The sequence below is a fragment of the Dipodomys spectabilis genome, unplaced genomic scaffold (genome assembly GCF_019054845.1).
Source record: "Dipodomys spectabilis isolate Male_0828 unplaced genomic scaffold, ASM1905484v1 ptg000378l, whole genome shotgun sequence".
Lineage (NCBI taxonomy): Eukaryota > Metazoa > Chordata > Mammalia > Rodentia > Heteromyidae > Dipodomys > Dipodomys spectabilis.
This window is the reverse complement of record NW_024871055.1, coordinates 1,355,675-1,379,475: the sequence shown is the minus strand read 5'-3', so window position 1 is coordinate 1,379,475 and position 23,801 is coordinate 1,355,675. Positions and strand designations below refer to the sequence as shown.

At 34.7% G+C, this 23,801-nt stretch overlaps 1 non-coding gene across 1 annotated transcript; it reads right to left on the bottom strand.

Moving 5' to 3' along the window:
- Positions 1-2,018: 2,018 nt before the first annotated feature.
- On the bottom strand, positions 2,019-2,125 carry LOC122096581. The gene has a single exon (XR_006145344.1). It is a non-coding gene; the product is annotated as a U6 spliceosomal RNA (small nuclear RNA).
- Between the last annotated feature and the right edge of the window lie 21,676 nt (positions 2,126-23,801).

Here is a 23,801-nt window from a genome sequence, read left to right as displayed (position 1 = left end):
ACATTCTATTTATTATTTTAAAAAGAATGCTGGCTAAACTCAAAGCTCATTCATAAGTTTATGTTAAGTGTTTCACAAGTTTTATTCTCTTAATTCTTTAGATAACATCTGTTATAATGCTAATGTTATTACCATTGTATTGTTGGGAAAAATTGTAGTTAAAGACAGTAAGTGCATGGCCCAAAGACACACACAGTGAGGAAGGAAATGAGTCAAAGTTTCCAAAATCTTTCAGCAATACAAAAAAGGTGGGTAAATCTCTCCATTCTCTTACACTCTCAATTCAATATTCATATTGTTCAAGAAATAATAGCATAGCAAATATTGCCCATGGTGATTGTTTACTGTCACATTTTGTCTTCAACACAGACTGTGTTTGGGACATTGGGTTATCATGCACAGAGCTGAGCTTACAAATTGAGGTCCGAAGACAGCCAAATTTCTTCTTTTTCACAGTTCCAGTTTCTTTTTAAAAAAGTACTAATACTTTTAAATATCATCACTTACTATTTTTTAACAGTCCCCAAATAAATTAAATTGACATATACTTACTCCAAAAGGCTTTCAAATTAGGAGATGATAAAACAGGCCCCATGAAGTAAATTTTCCTTTATTTTTAAAATTATTCTAAAAGACTTGTGCTGGCTGGTCAGACCTATCTACTCTGAATGTTTGCTCAGGAGGCTGAGATATGTGGATAACACTTGGGAGCCAATCATGGCCAAAAAAAAAACTTCATGAAATGATTTTTCAAAATGTTTAATGAACTAGCAAAGAGCCAGGAATTGAGATGTAGCTTATATAGTAGCTCACCAATCTAGATAGGAAAGGCCTAGCAAGACCTTGAAGTCTTGATTTTAAACTGAGCACGCCAATATACATGCATGGCATGTTCGCATGCACGTGCGTGTTTGCTTTCGAGCTGCTGCACTCTCACACACACACATTTATTCAAATTACCTTCCTATCAGTGTTCTGCATTAATTTCTTTGTTAACGATATTATATGAGTAAAATAGAGGAAATAAACTCTTCCATCTCAAAAATGTTTATATGTTTTTTATTGGAATAATACTGTGCAGAGGACCCCATTTACATGAATAAGGAAACTAGTACATTTCCTAACAAGCAATGTTACCTCCTCCTTTATATTTCCCCTACCATCCCTCCCTCCCACCCACACAAGTACATTCCCCTCCCCTTTCCTGCCTCCGCCTAAATTGTAAAGGTCATTTTTCAACATAGTGTCTTGTGCATCTCATTGTTACAATGGGTCAACCTGTATCCCTATTTGAGCATTATTTCCCTTCCCCTCCCCAAATTAGAGAAGCATACATACAAGATGTAAGTGCACCAACTTCAAATACAGAGAAAACAGGGGTTATAGCGTGGGGAGAAACATACAAAGAAACAAAAAAATGACATTGCACCTTATAAGTACGTTAGAAGCAATAGCAAGAAACAGAAAAACACTTCTGTCCCTATCTTGGGGTTCAATTTCTTTAATATCATCTTATCTGATTATATGCACATATCTTTTGAACTTTTCTGCTTATCCCAGACATACATTCATTATTGAAAATAAGGGAAATCATGGGACCTATGTTTCTTTGGACTTGGCTTACATCACTCTATAAATTTTTTTCCAAGTCTTTCCATTTCCTAACAAATTGGGCGATGTCATTCTTTCTGATGGAGGCATAGAATTCCATTGTGTATATATACCACATTTTCTTGATCCATTCATCTAATGGCGGCATCTGGGTTGGTTCCATATCTTAGCTATCGTAAATAATGTTGCAATAACCATAGTTGTGCTGGTAGTTTTAATATGATCTTGTTTATGATCATTTGGGTAAATCCCCAAAAGTGGGATTACTATATCATAGGGGACTTTTATGTGGAATCTTTTGAGGAACCTCCGTACTGCTTTCCAACGTAGTTGAACAAGTTTACACTCCCACTAAGAGTGCAGTACGGTTCCCTTGTGGCCACATACCTTTCAGCATCTGTTGTTGTAAAAATATGGAACGCTCCACAAATTTGCATGTCATCCTTGCACAGGGGGCATGCTAATCTTCTCTGTATCGTTCCAATGTTAGAGTATGTGATGCTAAATTTAACACAGAACATTTTTATATATAAAGTATAATTTTTATTGATTTTATTAAACTAGACATTTCAATAAAAATTATGTTCAAAAGAATTGTTGTGAAATTTTAGAATCATGTCTGTCTTACATAAGCACACCTTTAAGAATAAAATCAAGATAGACATTTCAAAAACAAAATAATTCCAGATATTTGTAGTTCAAGAGATGTGTAAGAGGATGAATTCAATTATTCTATAAAAGGCACCTGTCAAAATGAACATTGCAGGAAGTGTTAAGGTTTTTTAAAGTTTTAATGTTTTAAATACGGTTAATTTTGGGATTTTACTTATATATGCCAAAAATAGGACTGTTAGGCAGGTATAAAACTTTTCTATAAAGTATTTAAGATTTATGGTAGCAGACATTAAATGCTAAGTATGTACATTTCAGAGTTTATGGAAACTTTATTAATGAGAATTTGCAAAGACTTTGTGTAAAGAAGCAGAGTGAAGAGTTAAGACTTTAACTACACAGTTTCTGTTAAATCTTTAGGGATTCCTTACTTTATTTGTTAGCAAGGAATAAATGATGATATAAGCCATAATATACACATGTATGTTACTATTCACATAAATACATATATACATGTATACATGCACACATAGACAAAGACACATAATTACAGCCAACACAAGTTTCACCAGTTGTTGAATATGCCTTAAATGGAATACTTGGAACAATATATGTTGAAGATGTATTTGTCTCTTAGAGTTATTTTACCACTCCTCTTATCTCTTAAAACTGGTAGTTTTAGAGAGATTTGACTTACAAAATGCAGTACAAGTGATAGCAAGTCACTTGGAAGTCTCAGTAAGTATAAGTCATATGGTGTCTCCCTGGTCCTCATGGAATGCAAACTCTTGTAGACACGCTCAACAACCAAAGTAGCAGGACAATGCCCTGGTAAAGAGTAAAGTTATAAGGCTTTAAATGGCATCCTTACTCTTTTTCCAACAGCCAGCATGAATTCCTAGGAAGATGAGATAGTCCTCAGGAAACTGGACTCTACATATACATTTAACTAACCCATGTGATAATTCCTATATGAGAAATGCTGACTGAGGTCTTGCTGATTTCCTGGCCAAGAAAATAAGAAAAAAAGAAAGTACTTTTAATGTTTTAAAGTTTGAAAATTATTTGTAACCTGTCAATAAATGTGTAGAACACAATTATACCAACTGATAAAAAAAATGATGGCATTTCATTTATGTGCACTTGGACTTGGCCTATGATTTTTGGTGTGTCTACACAAGTACAATCAGCATAAATCAAGCCAGCATTTGTTCATTTAAGATATAAGGAAAGGATACTGGTTAACCCATTGTAACAATGAGATATACAAAACACTCTATCAGAGGATGGGTGAAGAAGGGAGGTGGGGAGGTGTGAAGGGAAGGGATGGTAGGGGAAAAACAAGGGGGGGGGGGTAACAATGCTCAATAAGAAATGTACTCATTACCTTACTTATGTAACTGTAACCACTCTGTACAGTATTTATAATAAAATATATATTAAAAAGATACAAGGAAAAATTCTGTACTTATTTGAAGTTGTGTTTGTCACTAAATATAAGTAAGGTATTGGTTTTAGGACCACAGGCTTATTACTTTGGATACTCAAAATCTTTACATGAACACAGTATATTATTTACATTAGAATCTGCCCACAAGCTAGTGCACTATAATTGCTATGAGAATTTTTACTACATTCTATATTTGTAATGAAATCTAAAAGTATATGCACTATCAACACATACAAATTTTTTCAGATAAATTTAGTATGCAGTTTGTGGATGGAATTTGGAGAGCAATTTTGAAAAGCACAAATTTCGTCAAAAAGACCAGTCTGCAAATTGTAACAAGGAGCTAATACAGCATCATTGAGTAGTATGGAACTCCAAGGAGAAGTACTTGAATTGAGAAAATATCAGAAAGTGTAACAACCCAAGGACTTTTTAGAAATGCAGCTGCTAGATTTCTCATGTAGAACTTTCATAACAGTTTGTGAAGTACAAATCAGAACCTCACTGAAGTGTAGATTTTTTCCCTCAACTTTCTGTCATGATCAGTAATTATCAATCAACATATAGCTAATCTTGAATAATCCTCTAATTAAAAGTTGATGGAGTGTTTATATGGAGAAAACCTCGGAAGGCTAACTTTTTCCAATTAGGACAGTCTATATTCTGTGATTCAGCCGAGAGAAAACTAGGTAAGCATCCACTTACAACCTTCTGAATAATTCTGATTCTGCCCACATCACTTATCTATCCATACCTGTGCCCGAGTGAAACGATTTTAAAAGAATTTATCATTTAAAATTTAAACTTAGGGTTCCTGGAAGATAGTGGAGGAGAAGCTAGAAGCTAAACAAACTCTCACATAGAAAGCAATTTCAGTACTCCAATGAACAGTCCTAAGCCAGAGAATCACACCAAGTGTGCTATCACAGTACAGAGAGTTAGGCCAGAGAGGGGAAATCCAGGCTAGGAGACAAATCTGAGCACTTGCCAGCAGTCATGGTTGCGGCTGTGGCAGGGGTGGTGGCGGCCATAGCTGCCATACCTGCAACACAAAGAGTCTAGGACAAAGGTGCCAGATGCAGCAGGAGAGAGGATTCTACTCAACACCAGCAAGTACTGACAAGGAGCAGACATCTTCATCCTTCAAATCTCAGACCAGAGAAGACCCAGGAATCAGACTCCTGTGTGAGTAGAAGCCTGACTTCCTCACTCCTTCTCAGGGAGCACATAAGGGAAGGTCACTCCTCCCTGCCCACTACCAGAGATCTCCATCATTGATACTGGCAAAGGCCTGGCTGAGCAACTAGCTCGAACTCAGTCCTTGGATGAAAACAAAAAGCCATTTAGCAGGTCAAAGGAACCTAACCTGACCTGCCAGGCTCAGCTCCACCCAGGGAAATTTGACCCAGTCTGGGGCTGCACCAGCCCCAGGACTGGCTTTCTTCACTGGGTAAACAAAACCAGAGGCTGCCCCCTCCCTACAGCAGCCTAGACAATCAATTGAAATTCAGTAACAATAAACCCTGAGAATGGCTCCTGGCTTGACTCTGTGACTGCCTCAGAAGCTAGCCCCTCAGGGTAAAGCTACTGTTTGCTGAAAGGCCTCAACTCTACCCAGAACCTAGCCCCATCACAGCATCTCCAAACTAGAAGAAACAGCCATCACCTTCTTTTGTGATAATCAAAGCAGATCTCCCTCTTATTGAACTAGCCTGGGAGGAGGATCACAAAATCCTGGGTAAAGCAAAACATTTTTCTGCTTGCTGAAACAAACTGACTTAAGAAAACAACCAAGCTACAGGAAAATCAAACACCACAAGCAGACCAGAGACCCCAACAAGAGACTGGTTATGGACACAAGGGAGATACAGCATCTTCCCATCTCACCCCCAAAAAAGCAAAGAACTCTTTTTTGGTAACTTTTATTAAAATTTTTGAACATTTTTAACTTTTAACTTTAAAAGATAGTTTTCTATTAACATTTTTTCTTCCTCTTATAATATTTATTTTAGGAGTTTATGTGTGTGTGTGCTTTTTTTCATTTTTGTTTAGCTCTACTGACCTTTTGATCCTTTTTTCCTTTCTTTCTCATTCTTTTCACTTTTTCTTCTCTTTCGTTCTTCTTTACATGATTTAATCACTGTTCTACTCCTTCTCAGATATACCTGTAGTCGATTATTAGACCTTATCCCCCATTGTATACACACTTAATCCAGAAATTTGTTACTGAATTCAAAACCTCTTAGACTTAAATTCCTTAAGAGATGTACTACCTCTATATGCCTATATAAAATTTTAAGCATTTTTATTTTTTAATTTTTCACGTTTTTGTTTTACTATTTTTCCCTGTCTTTTTTTCTCTTACATTTTTCCCCAGTCTCTACTATCATTCTATTTCGTGCTTTGAGATTAGGACTAAGTTAGCTCTCCCTCTACCTTTCCACATCCCTCTATTCCTATTTATACCCACATTTCTTAAACCTAATAACTTCTTGTTTGCCAAATTCTTCTTTGTGGTTCATAGCCTATTAATACATCGTTGTTTCATGTTGAAAAATATACCTGTTGAACTAGATTGTATCTGCAGACTTTTGACTGTGCAACCACAGAATTTGTTGATGCTTGCCTTAAGATAGTTTTCTAGCAAAAACTGGAGTTACTCTCATCCCAAATGGGCAGAATAAGTCTGAAAAACACAAGAAAAATGGTAAGTCTGAGTATCTCAATTCCCACTCATGATAATCAGTGGACAGAATAGATAATGAATAATCCAGAGGAGAGCCCCCAAAAAGCTCTACAAACACTAATGGTAAACATGGTAAATAAAAAGATTGAAAACTTGCAAAGGACTCTGTGTGAGCATGATAGGGAGAGAGAGGAGGCAAACCAAAGATCAAAACAGGAAGCTCATGAGAGTGATGAAGCTACTCAATAAAGATAAAGGAATTGCATGAGCAGCTTGAGAACACTCAAAGAGAAATAGAAGAATTGTGTGAGCACGCTGAGATCAGTCAAAGAGAACTACAGGAATTGCATGAACGTGAGGATGCTAATCAACAGTAATACAGGAATTAAGAGATCAGGATGAGAATAGACAAAGATCACTAGAGGCATCCATGGAATCCATAAACAGAGAGGTGAAAGAAGTCAGGGAATCCACAAAGGGAATGCTGAATGGATCCCAACAGAAGGAATGGGAGTACAAGGAAACCATAACCAATCAACTAAGTGATTTGAGAATAAACACTGAAAACCAAATTAAGGAAGTACACAATTTCATACAAGATATAAATCAAAGATCCAACAAAGAATTTGAAGCCATAAAAGCCAACCAATTAGAGGAAAAGAAAAAAAAAGTAGAAAGTCTGGATAGTAGGATAGACCATGAAGAAGACTGAATCCTGAGGATAGAAGACAGCCTAGATATTATCGAGAAAGACTATACAACCATCCAAGACAAATCCACGAAATATGATAGATCTATTCAACATTCAACCCTTGATAGACACCATTAGAAGGCCTAATCTGAGGATAATCGGTGTAGAGGAATACCTAGAGCCAGAAGTCAATGGTCTAGAAAATTTGTTTTACAGGACCCTAGCAGAGAACTTCCAAAACATGCAAAAAGATAGGCCTATTCAGATACAAGAAGTTTTTACAATTCCCAATAGACCAGACCAAAACAGGACATCAAATTTTCACATTAAAATACACAAAGGATCAATTCAGACCAAGGAAAAGATCCTTAAAGTTGTCATGGAGAAAAGCTCAATCACCTATAAAGGGAAACCAATTAGAATCACCTCAGATTTCTCAGTAGAGACAATCAAAGCAAGAAGAGCCTAGAATGATGTAAGCCATGCCCTAAAGACAAACAAGTATCAGCCAAGAATAATTTAACCAGATATACTCTCCTTAATAATCGGAGGTGAAATAAAAAACTTCTATAACAAAGAAAAATTGAAACAATACATCTCCACCAAACCAGCCCTACTAAAGCATCTTAAAGATGTCCTACACAGAGAAAACCAACAAGACCACGATAAAGGCAAAGAAACAGCACCCAAACTGAGAATCCAAGAACCATAGGAAGAACCCAGGTTTCCCAGCCCCCAAGAAGGTGCATAAAATTGCAGGAACTCCCAAATACCTCTCAGTTCTATCTCTCAACATTAACGGACTTAACTCTCCAATTAAGCGACAAAATCTGTCTACTTGGATTAAAAAGCAAGATCTTTCTCTCTGCTGCCTTCAGAAATCACATCTTGCCCACAAAAACAAACACCTTTTCAATTTTAAAGCTGGAACAAAATCTACCAAGCAAACGGCCCCCATAAACAGGCAGGATTTGCAATCCTAATATCAGATAATATAGACTTTTAATTAAAATTAGTGAAAAGGTCGGTACATACTAATTAAGGGATCACTCCTTTAGGAGGATATTACAATTCTAAATATCTATTTGCCAAACAATGGAGCACCCAAATTTATCCAAGAAACACTACTTTCCCTCAAATCCCACATAGATCCAAAGACATTAATTGTTGAGGGCTTTAACACACAACTTTCTCCAGTAGATAGATGAACTTTGCAAAAACTCAACAGAGAAACTGCAGATATAAACAACTGCATAGACCAACTAGATTTAACAGACATCTACTGAATATTTCACCCAGCAGCATTAGACAATACATTTTTCTCAGCAGCACATGGAACATTTTCCGAAATAGACCACATTTTAGGTCACAAAGCAAACATGTCCAAATTCAGAAACATTGAAGTTATACCTTGCATTCTCTCAAACCACAAGGGAAGAAAATTAGAACTCAAAACAAAAAGCCAACAAAGAATATCATGTAACACATGGATCCTGAACAACACACTGCTGAATCACAAGTGGGTCATGGAAGAGATTAGAAAGGAAATTCAAATGTTCATGATATTCAAGAAAAATGATCACACCAATTACTAGTTCCTCTGGGACACAGCAAACACAGTATTCCGAGGCACGTTTCTAGCTCTGAGTTCTTATATCAACAAATTGGAGAGATCTGAAACCAATTTAATAAGACACATGAGCCTCCTTGAAAATGAGCAGCAAGATAAACACAATCCATTAGATGGAAATAAATAATTAAAATTAAATCATAATTAAATGAATTGGAATGTAAAAAAAAAAAGAATCAAGAAACCGAAGGGTTGATTCTTCGAAAAAATTAACAAAATTGACAGACCCTTAGCAAATCTTATCATAAAAAGAAGAGAACACACCCAAATAAACAGAGATGAGAATGGAAACATCATCACAGAAACAACTAAGATTGAGAACATTATAAGGGAATGCTTCTAAAGCCTTTATATTAATAAGTTTGAGAACTTGGCAGAAATGGACCTTATCATAGCAAATACTGACATGCCAAAACTAAGCCAAAATGAGTAAAACTATCATAAAAGGCCTATATCAAGCATTGAAATAGAGCAACAAGAGATCTCCCATCTAAGAAAAGCCAAAGACCAAATGGTTTTACAGTGGAATTCTATAAGGCCTTCAAAGCAGACATCACACCAATACTCCACCAACTATTAAATGAAACTGAAAGAGAAAGTTCACTACACTACTGAAATCATTCTATGAGGCCATCATAACAGACATCCCAAAACCAGGAAGGGACTCATCAAGGAAAGAGAACTATAGACCCATTTCTTTGATGAACATTGATACAAAGTTTCTCAACAAAATTTTGGCCAATCAACATCAACAATTCATCTAAAAAAATCATACACCACTATCAAACAGGATTCAATTCAGGGATGCAAAGCTGGTTTAATATACACAAATCAATTAATATAATTCATCACATCAACAAGAGCAAGGATAAGAACCGCATGGTTATCTCAATAGATGCAGAAAAAGCATTCGACAAGATGCAACACACCTTTATGGTGAAGGTCCTGGAAAAATGAGGAATCCATGGAACATTCCTCAATAAAATAAAGGCTGTATATGACAAATTAATAGCCAGCATTATACTTAATGGTGAAAAACTAAAGCTATTTCCTTTTAACTCAGGAATGAGACAAGGATGTCCACTCTCTCCATTGCTCTTCAATCTAGTATTGGAATGCCTATCTACAGCAATAAGACAAGATGCAAATATAAGAGGGATCCAAATAGGGAAAGAAGTAAAACTCTCCCTCTTTGCAGATGACATGATCTTGTATTTAAAGAATCGCACAGAGTCCACTCCAAAATTACTCAAGCTGTTTCAAAACTTTGGCAAAGTAGTAGGGTATAAGATTAACCCTCAAAAATCACTGGCTTTTCTGTATACCAACAATGAGAAAAGTGTGGCTGAAATTAGGAAAGCAACTCCATTCATAATAGCCCCACAAAAAATAACATACATAAGAATTAACTTAATCAAAAAAGTGAAGGACCTCTATGTTGAAAACTTTAAAAAACTGAAAACGGAACTCAAAACTGAACTTAGAAAGTGGCAAAAACTCCCATGCTCCTGGATTGGAAAGATCATCATCATGAAAATGGCAATTCTTGCCAAGGCTATCTGCAAATTCAATGTGATACCTATCAATACTCCAACCTCATTCTTCAAGGAAATAGAAGATGCAATCAAAAAATTCATATTGAACAATAAAAGACCCTGAATAGCAAAAAAGATCCTTAACAGAAAGAACAGTGCTGGAAGAATATCAATAGCAAATCCAAATTCAACTACAAAGCCATAGTAATCAAAACACCTTGGTTCTGGCACAAGAACAGACCTCAGGACCAATGGAATAGAACTGAAAACCCAGAAATGAACCTACAGACCTATAGCCAACTAATCTTCGATAAGGGAGCTAAAAAATAGAATGGAAGTAAGACAGCCTGTTCAGTAAATGCTGCTGGCAAAATAGGTTAACAACTTGAAGAACACTAAAGCTAGATCCTTATATATCACCCTGCACCAGAATCAATTCAAAATGGATCAAAGACCTCGGAGTCAAAGCAGACAGTCTGAAAACATTACAGGATGGAATAGGAGAAACCTTGTTCTTGTTGTCACAGGCCGAAATTTTCTTAATAGATAACCAGAAACACAAAAAATCAAAGAAAGGTTGGACAAATGGGACTGCATAAAACTGCAGAGCTTCTGCATGGCAAAGGACATAGCTAGCAAGATTAATAGAAAGCCCACGTATTGGGAGAAGATATTCACTAGACATACAATGGACAAAGGTCTCATATCTAAAATATTACTGGAACTCAAAAATTTAAATCCCCCAACAAATCTTCAAAGAAACAACTGCCCATAAATAAGTGGGCTAAAGATTTTAAGAGATACTTCTCCGTAGAGGAAAGAAGGATGGCCAATAGACACATGAAGAAGTGCTCAACCTCCCTAGTCATAAAAGAAATGTAAATGAAAACAACATTGAGATACCACCTCACCCCAGTTAGAATGGCTATAATCCAGAACTCTAATAACAACAGATGCTGGAGGGGATGTGGAAAGGGAACACTACTGTATTGTTGATGAGAGTGTAAACTTGTACAACCAGTTTGGAAATCAGTATAGAGGTTCCTCAAAAGACTCCACATAGAGCTTCCCTATAACCCTGAAAACCCAATTTGGGTATTTACCCAAATGTTCACAAACAAGACCACACTAGAGCTTCCAGCACAACTATGTTTATTGCATCATTATTTACCATAGCTAATATATGGAACCAACCCAGATGCCCCTTAGTAGATGAGTAGATCAAGAAAATGTGGTGTATATACACACTGGAAATCTATGCCTCCATCAGAAAGAATGACGTTGCCACATTTGTTAGGAAATGGAAAGACTTGGAAAAAAATATATTTAGTGACGTAAGCCAGGCCCAAAGAAACATAAGTGCCATGGTTTCTCTTATTTGCAATAACTAGTATATGTCTGAGACAAACAGAAATTGTCAGACAAGTTGATGTTAGGGAAATGTACCCTAAGATATATATTAAAATGTTATTTCCTTCCATGCAATTGTTTCTAACAGATTTATAAGATTATTTCTTTTTTGCTTTGTATGTCCTTCCCCCACTGTACAAACCCTGCTTTCACTGTACTTGATGTTGGTATAATTTGTGGAGGAGAAGGGAAAAAACAAATCGTTTAAATAATAGGTATACAGCTGGACCCATTCCAACAATGAGATGTACAAGTCATTATGTCGAAACAAACTTTAAAATTTTGGTGGAAGGGAAAGATTGGGTGGGGAGCGAGGAGAGGAAGGGATGTTCTGGGAAGGGGAAACAAAGGAGGAGGCTACAATGTTTTAAAAGAAATGTACTTATTATCTTGCCCATGTAATTGAAACCCCTTTGTACAGTATTTTCACAACAACAAAAAAATAAATTTAAATATAGAATGAAATTAGTTCCAATTATGCATTGCATTAAGGTATTTAGAAAAAACTGAGAAACTTAAAGGTGCATAAGATTTTTTATTGGAAATGAAGGGATATTGGAATTTGGTTCTGTACATTTTAAGCAATTTGCTTAAAAGAAAAGGCAAAATAAAATTTACATTTGCAGCAGACTTGACACGTTAAATTTTGTATATTGAAAGGGAAACAAGCCTCAACAATATGCCTATTCTCTCTACTTATTTATCTCTAAAAGTTTATGCTTCTGGTATCTGAATATTAAAACTTCAAAAAATTATGTTTAGCTAGTTGTGCAAAGGGGTTTTGCTTCATCATGTCAGTGTTGAATAGAGTGTATGTGCATTTCAATATACAGTGCATCTGGATCATTGTCAAAGTTTACATTTTTCTTCCTTCCCTTACCCAACCCCACCTATTCCTTCATGTTTCCTACTTATATTCTGACATGTGTACATTGAATGTTATTACTGTATTAGTCCACCATCATTTCCCTCTCCATTCTTCTACCCTACTCCCTTTTAGCCCATATCCCCTTTTAAGACTCGTTTCAACTTCATGGTATTTTGTTAAATATCTCTAATTTGGCATTTGGCTATGGGCTTGCCACATCCTCTCTTCCATGTTTGACCTACAAAAATGAGTACATTTCTCCACATTTCTAATCTCTGAATGACTAAGATAGATCTCCTTTACTATTCACCTTCTGTCCTAAATTTAGAATTGGACTTTCAGGGCCATCCAATAGAGCATTTTTATTCTCTACACACTGCAGATGGAAGGGAAATACTTTCCATGCTCTCAGCATTATGTTATCCATCATGAATTCCCATCGCTTATCACTTCAGCAGTCTAAATTTAAAGTCATATTTTGTGGATTATTTTCACACAGTATAAGTGAATATCAAGGGTAATTTACCTAGTATTGGAAGTTTAGGGACGATCTTCAATTTCTGATGATAGAAGCAGGAATCAGTTTCAATTTTCAGATTCCACTATGTAGTGAGCCCTGTAGTCTTCTAAATTTTCGATAAATTTTGAGTTACTTTTTGTTAATAATTTAAAAAGTTTTATTTCAGTATTTGAAATGCTGCTCCAATTATTTTAAAAGTTTCACAATAAGTTAAACTGAAATTTTTCCTCCCATGTTCCCCACTAGTTCAGGTTAAGTCTCCTTTCGCTTTATTTTTTGAGAGACCAAAGGATGAGGGTAAACAGAGAGATGATCATTACTCAGCTATCTCTTTCCTCTTATGTTTCTGCTGTTCTTGTTGTGAGGAAGACTGGAGCAGGGAACAAGAGTGATGCTTGACTTCACCATACAAGGGAGCATTCCTGGCATGTCAATTATTGTTTCTCAGAATCACTTATATTGCTTACTCTTGCTTCTCTCTGACAGTAACCTAACTGTGGCTTCCTTGGTGCAGAAGGAAGCACACTAACCCATAAATTGTTATTTTATATCTCAGCTTACTATACCAAAAATAAAAAAAAAATTGGCTACATAAATGCAAAGGTACTGATTGTCCAACAAATCCTTAGTGAGGAGCAGACAATTCTACTCAGCTACCCCCTCCTCTTGTATCCTCCCTTCCACTCCCCTCCCCTCATTAAACCTCCCTTCCTTTCTTCTTTCTTTGTGTCTCTCTCCTGCATATTCATCTCTATCTTCTCTTTTTCTCTTCCAGTAGCAAGTGCTTTGGTTTATCAGAAAACACATAAATAATTGAACAAATATTTTTTCTCCTCTTTTTGTGTTTTTTTTTCTTAAAAGTGAGTTCTAGCACAGCACCAGTGGCTTACACCTAGATAGTCGGTAGGTTCAAATTTGACAATTGCAATTCGAAGCTATTCCAAATAGATAAACCTAAGAGATTCTTTTCTCCACTTGTGGTAAATGGAAGAAGTGAAGGTGTGGCTCAGGTGGCATAGAGCAAACATTGAGAATTAAAGCCCAGATAGAGCTCAATGCCAGGAGCTCAAACCCCAGTACCAGCACAATATTAAAAAAATGAGTACTTTGTCTTTGAAAAGGGATATTTCTCCAAAAATTCATACCCAGGACAATTTTCAAGGTCCAAGACTCTTTTTAAGGCTATTTCTCATCTTAAACTGATTCCTCTGCTTGATTCATATTATGGAAAATAGGAGTCACACTTCATATTAAAAAGTATGCACATTACTGAAGAGTTCTTACAATTTTTAATGTAAAGGAAGCATGAGAGAAGAATTCACCTCACTTGGGAGAGTTAGATTTGACTCACTGACAGACTTTTGCAAGTAAATGAGGATCTGTTTACATGTAAAGAAGTCTATATAGATGGTTTTCTAAGAGAGAGAACAAGCTACCTGTTTCCAAGTTTGAATCAGATTAAGTTTATTCCTATGATATGGTAAAGAGAAGCTCATGTCATACAACACTATGCAGACAGTAATTTCAAAAATATTAAAAACCCATGTCTATGTTTTGAACAGCTAAGTTTTCACAAACAAAAAACAGTTTACTGAGCCAAGAAAATATAAGTTAGAGCAATAGGAACTCTGCTAAATATATTTAATGGCTGAGTGATATGTGTAAAAGAGTTCTGTAATCACAACTAAACTATAAATTTATTTATCATGGCCCTAACAAGAATCTCTAAGATAGGCCTTGCTAAATCTGTCATAGAGGGCGGTGTTTATGCAATTGTCAGGTTTCTTTAGGGTCCAATATCGTCCACAGTCGCTTGGGTTGCAAACTGCTCACACCACATGCAGTGTCTGGAAACACATGCTGTCTTGCTAGGCACCTAAAGAATTTTTGTGCCACTGTGAATAGTTATTGGTTTTTCTTCTTGTAATTGTACGTCAGTGTGAAGTCCTGTCATGATAAGAATAATAGTTTCTGTTTCTTTGTTCCACTAACAAATCTCAGATATAAGTATAGTTGGAAGCCCGTGGCTCATGCCTATAATCCTAGCTACTAAGGAGGTTGAGATCTGAGGATCACAGTTCAATGCCAGCCCAGGCAAGAAATTGCATGATATTCTTATCTCCAATAAACTACCAGAAAACTGGAAGTGGCACTATGTCTCAAGCGGTAGAGCTCTTGCCTTGAGCTGAAGAATACTTGGATATCACCTAAGCCCAGAGTTCAAGCCCCACGACTGACCAAAAAAAATCTCTCTCTCTCTCTCTCTCTCTCTCTATCTATCTATCTATCTATCTATCTATCTATCTATCTATCTATCTGTCTATGTATCTATGATGAGATGAATTACATTTAAATATAAATCAATATTTGTGATACACATTTAAAATATAAGTAAATATATGATGTATTTATAATATATACATATATTTACATACAAAAGGCCATATTATATCTGTATGTTTATAAATATACTTGTAATTTATATCCAAAGAGTACATCTGAAGATTTGGGGGAAAATGTAGAGTGTCTAAATCCTTACTACTGACCCAGCATACTTTCAGTAATTTTTTCTACTTATTACAATGTCTGGAGTACTAAGACTGAATGATTATGAAACAGAGTTGTTGTTTTATTCCTTATGATTTTGGATTAGAAACATCTACTTACTTGGTATAAAACCTACCAAAATGTGATCTTGAAATCACACTCCACAAACTGGACATATCCATCAATTTAGCCACTTACAGGTCTCAAACTTTTATTTGAATCCTGTATCTCACATACATTAAGTTTCCTTTGAGTCATCTACATGTACATACATGCCTAGGTTTTTATGCTCACTTACATCCCCATACTCACATGACATACTAAATGTAACATTATAATAAAAATAATATATATACTGAAAAAGAACACCTTTGCAAATGTAATTAAATTTTATTTTTAAATACAATGGATTATTGAAAGCTGAGAGATGTTTCAAATAGTAGAGTGCCTGCCTAAAGAGCATGTTTCTTATTCCAAAAATCATTATTTCCATTCTTCCTTCTCCCACATAAGAACATAAATAACTACAGAATTAACTACATGTTCCTTAATCACTCATTGAAGAGAGAAACTGTAATACACACACACACACACACACACACACACACACACACACATACACACACACACAATGATATACTATTTAGCCACACATAATTGTGAAATCATATCATCTTCAAGAAAATAGAATTGGAAACTTTCATATTAAAGCAATTAGCGATTCTGTGAAAAACAAATATTAGATTGCTCATATGCAGACTCTAGATGCAGAAAATAATATGAATGACCCAGGTGTAAAATATGGAAATGATTAAGTTTGGAAAAAAGTAAGAGAGGAGATGAAGAGAAATATTGTGGAGTAAATATGTTCAAATATTTCATAAGTTAGTATGAAGACATAATAAAAAATAAGTATAAAAATAGGATAATGAAACTAATAAAAGGAATAAAATTTAACAAACTACATTATGTAAACATATGTGTGTAACACAATAAAATGCTTTTGCGAAATTAATATTTGCTAATAAAAAGTAAAATTCATTCCAGTTGTTATAGATTCATATGTTAGTTTCCATTTTTAGCTCAGATATTTCCCTGATAAAGTAAAAGGAGAAATAGGTTTTGCTCATTTAGAAGGACAATCTTGTCTAATTAGCATTAAAGTATTCTAGATAATTACTGTCAATGTGAAATTGTTCAAATTATTATATTAGAATATTTCCAATTAACTCATCAAAATATTACTCTATAGGATAATACTTTTTGCTCTTTATTTCATATTTTTCTACTCAATTACTATATACCATTTTCTGAATGCAGTTTGGTATATGTAACTAGGATATGTTATACCTGACCAGGAAATCAATTATTCAAACAGTTTATATCAAAAATGACTATAACGAAATAAAGAGGTAAATCCAAATTATGTATATTTGAAGACAATATTTGCTTAGTCCTCTTCTCACATTCTTCATTCCTTTTTTGAGAATAATACACATTGTAAAGGAATGCTTAACATGTTTTAGAGAAATAGGTTGAGTTTAGTCGAATGAGTTGCTCTATGCTGCAGTTTGGTTTACTTTTTATCCAGAAGAGCTAAATTCTTACCTTATGATTTTCCTTAGACTTTATACTCAGGTTTAACCTCTGATGGGTGACAGATAAAGGTATAAACATTTTTTAACAGTGGCTAAATTTAGGCTGAGGAATCTATGTACAACTTTACTCATGCAGATAGATCTCATCAGTCATGAGACTACGATATCAAAATGTTAACCTATGCTTCCTGAAATCATGCTAATGAGATTTTATGTATTATAAACAGTGGTTATTAGCATTTGTTTTGTAAACAACATCATTTCATGGGTTAGGAACTGAAGTGACATATTATACCCACAACAAAATTTAAGGAGGCATCCAAAATTAGTTACCAAGATATAAAACATTTAACACAATGTTTTAAAAATGCAAGGCAAAGAAATAATTTATGAAAAAAGCCAACATTTAAAATAAATACAGAATCAGTATGACTGATTTTTCTTTTTATCCCAGTTGCAATACGGATTGCATGATAACTTTTCTAGTTACATGTTTAGTTAGGTCTTGATATTTAGTTGGAGAATTTATGTTCTTTCATATATTCATTTGTCAGAACAAACAGGAAATGAATTCCATGCCAGAGTCAACATCCATAATAATGTTAGAGTTGTATTCTACTACTTTGCCAAAGTTTCAAATCAGCTCGAGTAACTTGGGTCTTCTTTGGATCTAACTAATTAGGTATACAATTTGGTCAGTACTAGATTTTGACCACCATTTATTAAAATATTATTTTTCAGAATCTACTACTATTCTCTCTTTTCATGAGATTTTTAATTTCATTTACATAATGTGCTGATGTTCTTCTTTAGATAATCCACATTCAGTCTTCTAAAAACAGTATAATTTGGAGTATTTTTAAATTATGTACACTCATGTACACTGCTCAGATTCTATTTTTTGCACAATTTGTTCTTGTTAAGTCAGTAGTATTTAGTTCTCATTATGGATATTTTGGAATTACTAATTGCATTTTGGAATTTTTAAGAATGTTATGATTTTTGTGATTTACTACTGTAGCATTTTTTCTTTTAAATATGTGTAGATCTTACTTTACATACAGTTACATTTGTTTTAAACAATTTGATCCATTCAAGGGATTTTCTACATTAGGTTGATCCAGATGAATTTAATTACAAATAAACACAACCTTATTTCTGAGAGACAGTTATACTTATAGCTCTACTTAAATTAACATGTGTTTGAAGGTTTTGTAGTTTAAAAAAATAAGCTGGGCACATGTTTTTGTTCCTGGGGAAGTTAAAATTTTGTTTTTTGTTTTTCCAACTGTGATGACTTCAACTTATGTGTGCACTTTATTTCAATTGTTTTGTGCCTATATTTTGTTTCATATAACAGAAAATACAAAAAGAATCAGTGATTTAGAACTTTTCCAAATAGAATTCTAAGAGAGACACTTGAAATTTTGTGACAACTGGGAAAAGGGACGTCTTCTTAGTGGAGGGGTTAACAGAATAACAGAGACATTGTTTGATGAGATTTGAATTCTGCCACTTCCTGCCTCACTATTTCCAATGGTATGACTTCACCGTATTTATTGGAAAGAAAATAATTTTGTCTGTATGAATTCACAGTTTTTGGTTTAATTGGGCCACACTACACATTCATATTTGATTTTACCTCTAAAATCGTTTCTCCTTAGTTTAAAACCACAGATGTGAATTTATAATGTAACATGGCACCTAGAATTTATATGAAATGGTCCAAATTATTTAAAATGTAATGATTATAGTGTGTGAGATCGTATGTAATAATTGATTTTGGGGAAAGTCAATTACAGTGGATTTTTGGGAAATAATAGAGTAATAGAATTATATTTGATTCTATAAAAAATTCACAGTTACATCTAAAAATAACTCAGTTATAAGCTAATTCTGAAAAAATAAGATTGTTTACAGGAAAAAGCTAGAAGTTACAATAAGATTGCTTTTTAAAAATTGGCTTGGATCTGGGCTTTGGTAGCTCATGCCTGTAATCCATGCTACTCAGGAGTCTGAGATCTGAGAGCAGTGGTTGCAAGCCAGCCTGGGAAGAAAAGTCTGTGAGACTCTTATCTCCAATAAACCACCATAACACCAGAAATGTCACTGTGGCTCAAGAGGTACAGTGGTAGCTTTGAGCTGAAGAGCTGAGGGACAATGACCAGGCCTAGAGTTCAAGGCCCACAACCAACCAAAAAATTGACATGGAGTTTTACTATATTATTTCATGATTTTTTATGCATGGTTGTTCAGTGAAAATGTCATTGGTTTTTATATTTTGTGTTGGCATAAATTGAGCCTACTATTGTCCGAAATTAATCAAAAAAATTTCCTATTCAATGATTGCATAATTTTTTTGGGTAATGGTTAAAATCAAGTTGCCATTTTGAAATAAAATATTTATATCACCCCCCAAAAAAGAGGAACAAAGTGAAATAAATGCCAGAAACTTACTCTGTAAATCTTCATGGACTAATAGCCTGTCAGTTTGTTTTAACTTTTAATCAAAAATTAAAATAATACTGGGTAATATGAACCCATTTAAATTTCTTCATCCTTGTCATTTAAGATTCACTTTAAAAAGAAGTTCAACAGGTCAGTGTTTTTTCCTTACTTTTCCAAAGAAATGATGATTTCATCATTATAGTGTATAGCACAATTTACTCAGAAAGCATTTCTTAAGGAAAAAGATTTTTTCCCATTCTATGGTTTGCTTCAGTCTATATTTAAACTGCATACCACAACTTACCCACCCTATTGTCTGTCTTTTCATTTGAAACATTTCAAAAGTTTTCCTTCCCTGGTGTGTCAGCCAGCAAAGTTTTACAAAACAGCATGCTTTCATTCATTGTGCTTTCCAAAATATATCTCACAAATGCCAACAATGAAACACAGTCTCAAACATCTGTGGACTTTTCCACTTTTAGTGGAAAAATCACTTTCCATACTCCTTAGAACCAGCTGTTGACATTAATTGATCTGACAGTTCCATGCTTTAGAACAGCTGCATTTGACAATGGCGCACTTGCTAATTCATTTACCACATCTGGTTTGTTTTCAGGAAGGACTGTGTTCATGGAAGATGGTAATAGATGAGTTTTGCAATTATGTAGTTTAATAGAGCTCTGAGTTGTGGATATAGAACATCCATTTCAGTGATTAAATATTTAAATTAAATCCCATAAAGTATATTCCTTCAATTTTCTGGGTAAAGTGTTCCACAATCTAGGTATATTTAAAGAAATATTATATGTTGTTTCCTTGGTGACAACGTAATTGGAGGACTTAAAATTTTATATACCATGGCCGTCTTAAATGAGGTAGATGTACTTGGGTTGGCATGCAAAACTTTTGGTAAGTAAGGTAAGTGCTCTACCACTTAGCCACCTTCCCAGCCCTTCATGCATGCAAAACTTTTGGGACAGCATTAATGTTTGAATCTTGGATAGGATTTGCTTGGGAATTTTGGCAGACTTTCATAGTATAAGAAGAAAAACGAAAGGCAATACTAATATTTTTTTTGGGGGGGGGTCCGGTTGTGGGGTCTGAACTCTGGGCCTGGGCATTGTCGCTCAGCTATTCAGCTCAAGATCAGTGCTCTCCCACTTGAGCCACAGCACCGCTTCTGGCTTTTTTCTTTTTGTTTATGTGGTACTGAGGAATCGAACGAAGGTCCTCATGAATGCAAGGCAAGGGCTCCACAACTAAGCCACCTTTCCAACCCCACTAATTCTTTTCTCTGCTACATTGTTATATTAGTTTATTCAAACACACACATACACACATACAAACACACAGATACACACATTTGTAGTATAAAGACCAACTCCATCTGCAAGGAAATATTTTAATAGGAATTCCATAAAATATTTAGTCTGCTGAGTTCTGATTAGAATTTACAGAAATATCTACTTGCTTCTTACCCTGGACAAGTCATTATCATTTGTGAAGATGTTGCCAATTGAATTTAGAATGCCCCAGAAAGATCTATGTGTTAAAGAAAAATGATTTTCTATTTCCTCCCAGACTGTGGAGAATATCTGAATAGTTCTGGAGATTAAGTTCTTCAGCGTGAAAGCTATGAGAACTTAGACTCGCAACTACTTCCTTATTTTATCTTTTATTCAGTCTAGGTCAAAAACTTTTCTCTTTGACATACTCCCCATCTTGCCATTGTCTTGTCACAGGCTCCCAAAGCAATAAAACCAACTGAACATACACTAAAATCTTCAAACTTGTAAATCTGGATAAGCATTTCTGTTTAATAAGTCGACAACGTTACTTATTATGGTAGGATATAAAGCTAACACAGAAGTCTAGTCTTTCTAACAATGTTGAGTATATTAAATTATGCTTCATTATAAAATATCTAACTCCATGTTTTATTTTATGTTTTTGTTTCTGTTGATCCCAGGGCTTAAACTCAGGGCCTGGATGGTGTTTTTGTGTTCTAAGCCAGTGCTCGACACACAATCTGAAATGGAACTCCATTTGCCCTGGTGGTTAATTGGAGTTAAGAATCTAAAGAACTTTCCTATGCAGGCTGGATTTGAACTGTGATCTTCAGATCTTAGCCTCTTAACTAGCTAAGATTACATCCTTGAGCCACCAGTGCCTACCCATGTTGCATATTTTGTGTAATTCAAATTTTCAGCATTGTATAGATGCTCCTACTACAATATAAAATAACTTATCCTAGTTTTCACTGTATTTGATGTTGGTATAATTTGTGGAGGGGAAGGGAAAAACCAAATTGTTTAAATAAGGATAAGGTGGACCCAGTACAAAAATGAGATGTACAAGATGTTATGTAGAAAAACGAAATGTACAACTTTGGCTCAAGATGGGAGAGAGGGTTGGGAAGGGGAGATGGAAAGAGATGATAAAGGGATAGAAAAGAGGAGGTAACAATGCTTGATAAGAAATGTACTCATTACATTGTGCCTGTAATTGTAAACCCTCTGTATGGTATTTTCACAAAAAAAACCCTAAAAACATAATAAGGATATTTGTAAAGTATATAATGAAGGAAGAATTTTAATCCTTTACAAAATATATGCAAAATCTATGCTAAACTATCTATATTTTACTGTACCTTTCCTGCAACCATTTTGATATAGTTTAATACCTGTCACGCAGTTTCTCTATATTCTACTGGAGATTTAATTTTTGTTGTATGTATGTATATGTATATTTATATGTATATATCTATCTATCTGTATATGTCCCAATGTGGATCATCAAACTTGAAACTTTGCTTTTTTTTTTTTTTTTTTTTGCTGTTCAGCAGTTAACCTGGTCGGCTCAATCTGTGACAATATCTGTGCTCATTCTGATCATTCCTTTATTTACCACACCATCAGCCTTTTAAAATCAACTTTATTTCCAGAGATGATTACCAATCAGTCCAACCAATATACACCCAGAGGATTTTAATAAAACAAGCTTTTAAGGAAGGAAGATAACATGAAGTGACAACTACAAAATTTCTACAGAGACCTGACATCTTTCACATTTCTGCCTTCCTCCTGATACTTAAGCAAGCATTGACTAACACCATAAATAATACTGCAATTATAACTTAAAGATCAGTGTTTTTGCAACCTGAGGCCTTCTTTTCCATGATTTTTGACATAAAATTTTATGAGACTTTTTTGATTGTGATGGGATTCCATCCAAAACAAAGCCATGTATATCAAGAAAGCCAATGTTTTCAACTCAGAGTACTAAACAAAAGAGGGAGAAAGTTAAGGTTAGCTATATATGTTAAGCACAAATATAGGCAATATCAAGATGTTTTGTAATTGTAAACTTTTACTGGATAAAATGGCTTCATTATATAATATTATCTACTTGGAAAACAGAGCTTAGATAATTCAAGTTCCAGGCAAAATGTTTTATGCTTGTGTTAGGAGGACCTCAGTCCAAGCAGTCCCAGGCATAGTGATACTACCTCAAAATAAGCAATCAAATTGTAATCTGCAGGTATGGTAGTAGTAGAGATGCTGTTTCACAAATATAGGTTTTAAGTTCAATCCTCCAGTAGCTCTGGGAATTTAAATGTGGCATGTCTAAGGTCAAGACCTCATAATTTTCTTACAAGTTCTAATAAAACCTTTACCTATTTTGCTATTTTTTAAAAGTATAACCATAACTTACATGCCCCAAACAAATAATTTCTTATTAGAGATTTTTTTCTATCTATTAAGTAATGTGTTATGTCCCACTGAAATCAGACTAAATATAAAAAACCCATTGTCTTACAAAGTGACTGCATATGGAAACAGAATCTCAAAGGTAGCATTTAAGTTGAAGTCTACTCCAAGAGAAGCAGAATGCCTTGAATATGCCAAGTAAAGAGGAATCAGAAGCCAACTCTATTCTTGGAGTTCTAATTCCACCAACTCTGAGACAACGTATTTACAATGTTAATGCTACCCTATCTGTGGTAGTTTATTATTGCAATTACTAGCAAACATGTGGAAGCTATAAGACATGAAAAGTCATTGACTCTTCGGATCCAAGACTCATCTCTATAATCCTAGTGATTAAGAAGTACGAGACTTGGGGGATAATGGTTTTCAGGCTGGTAGGAAAGTTCATGAGGTTCTATCTCCAATTAACTACAAAAATTTCTGGG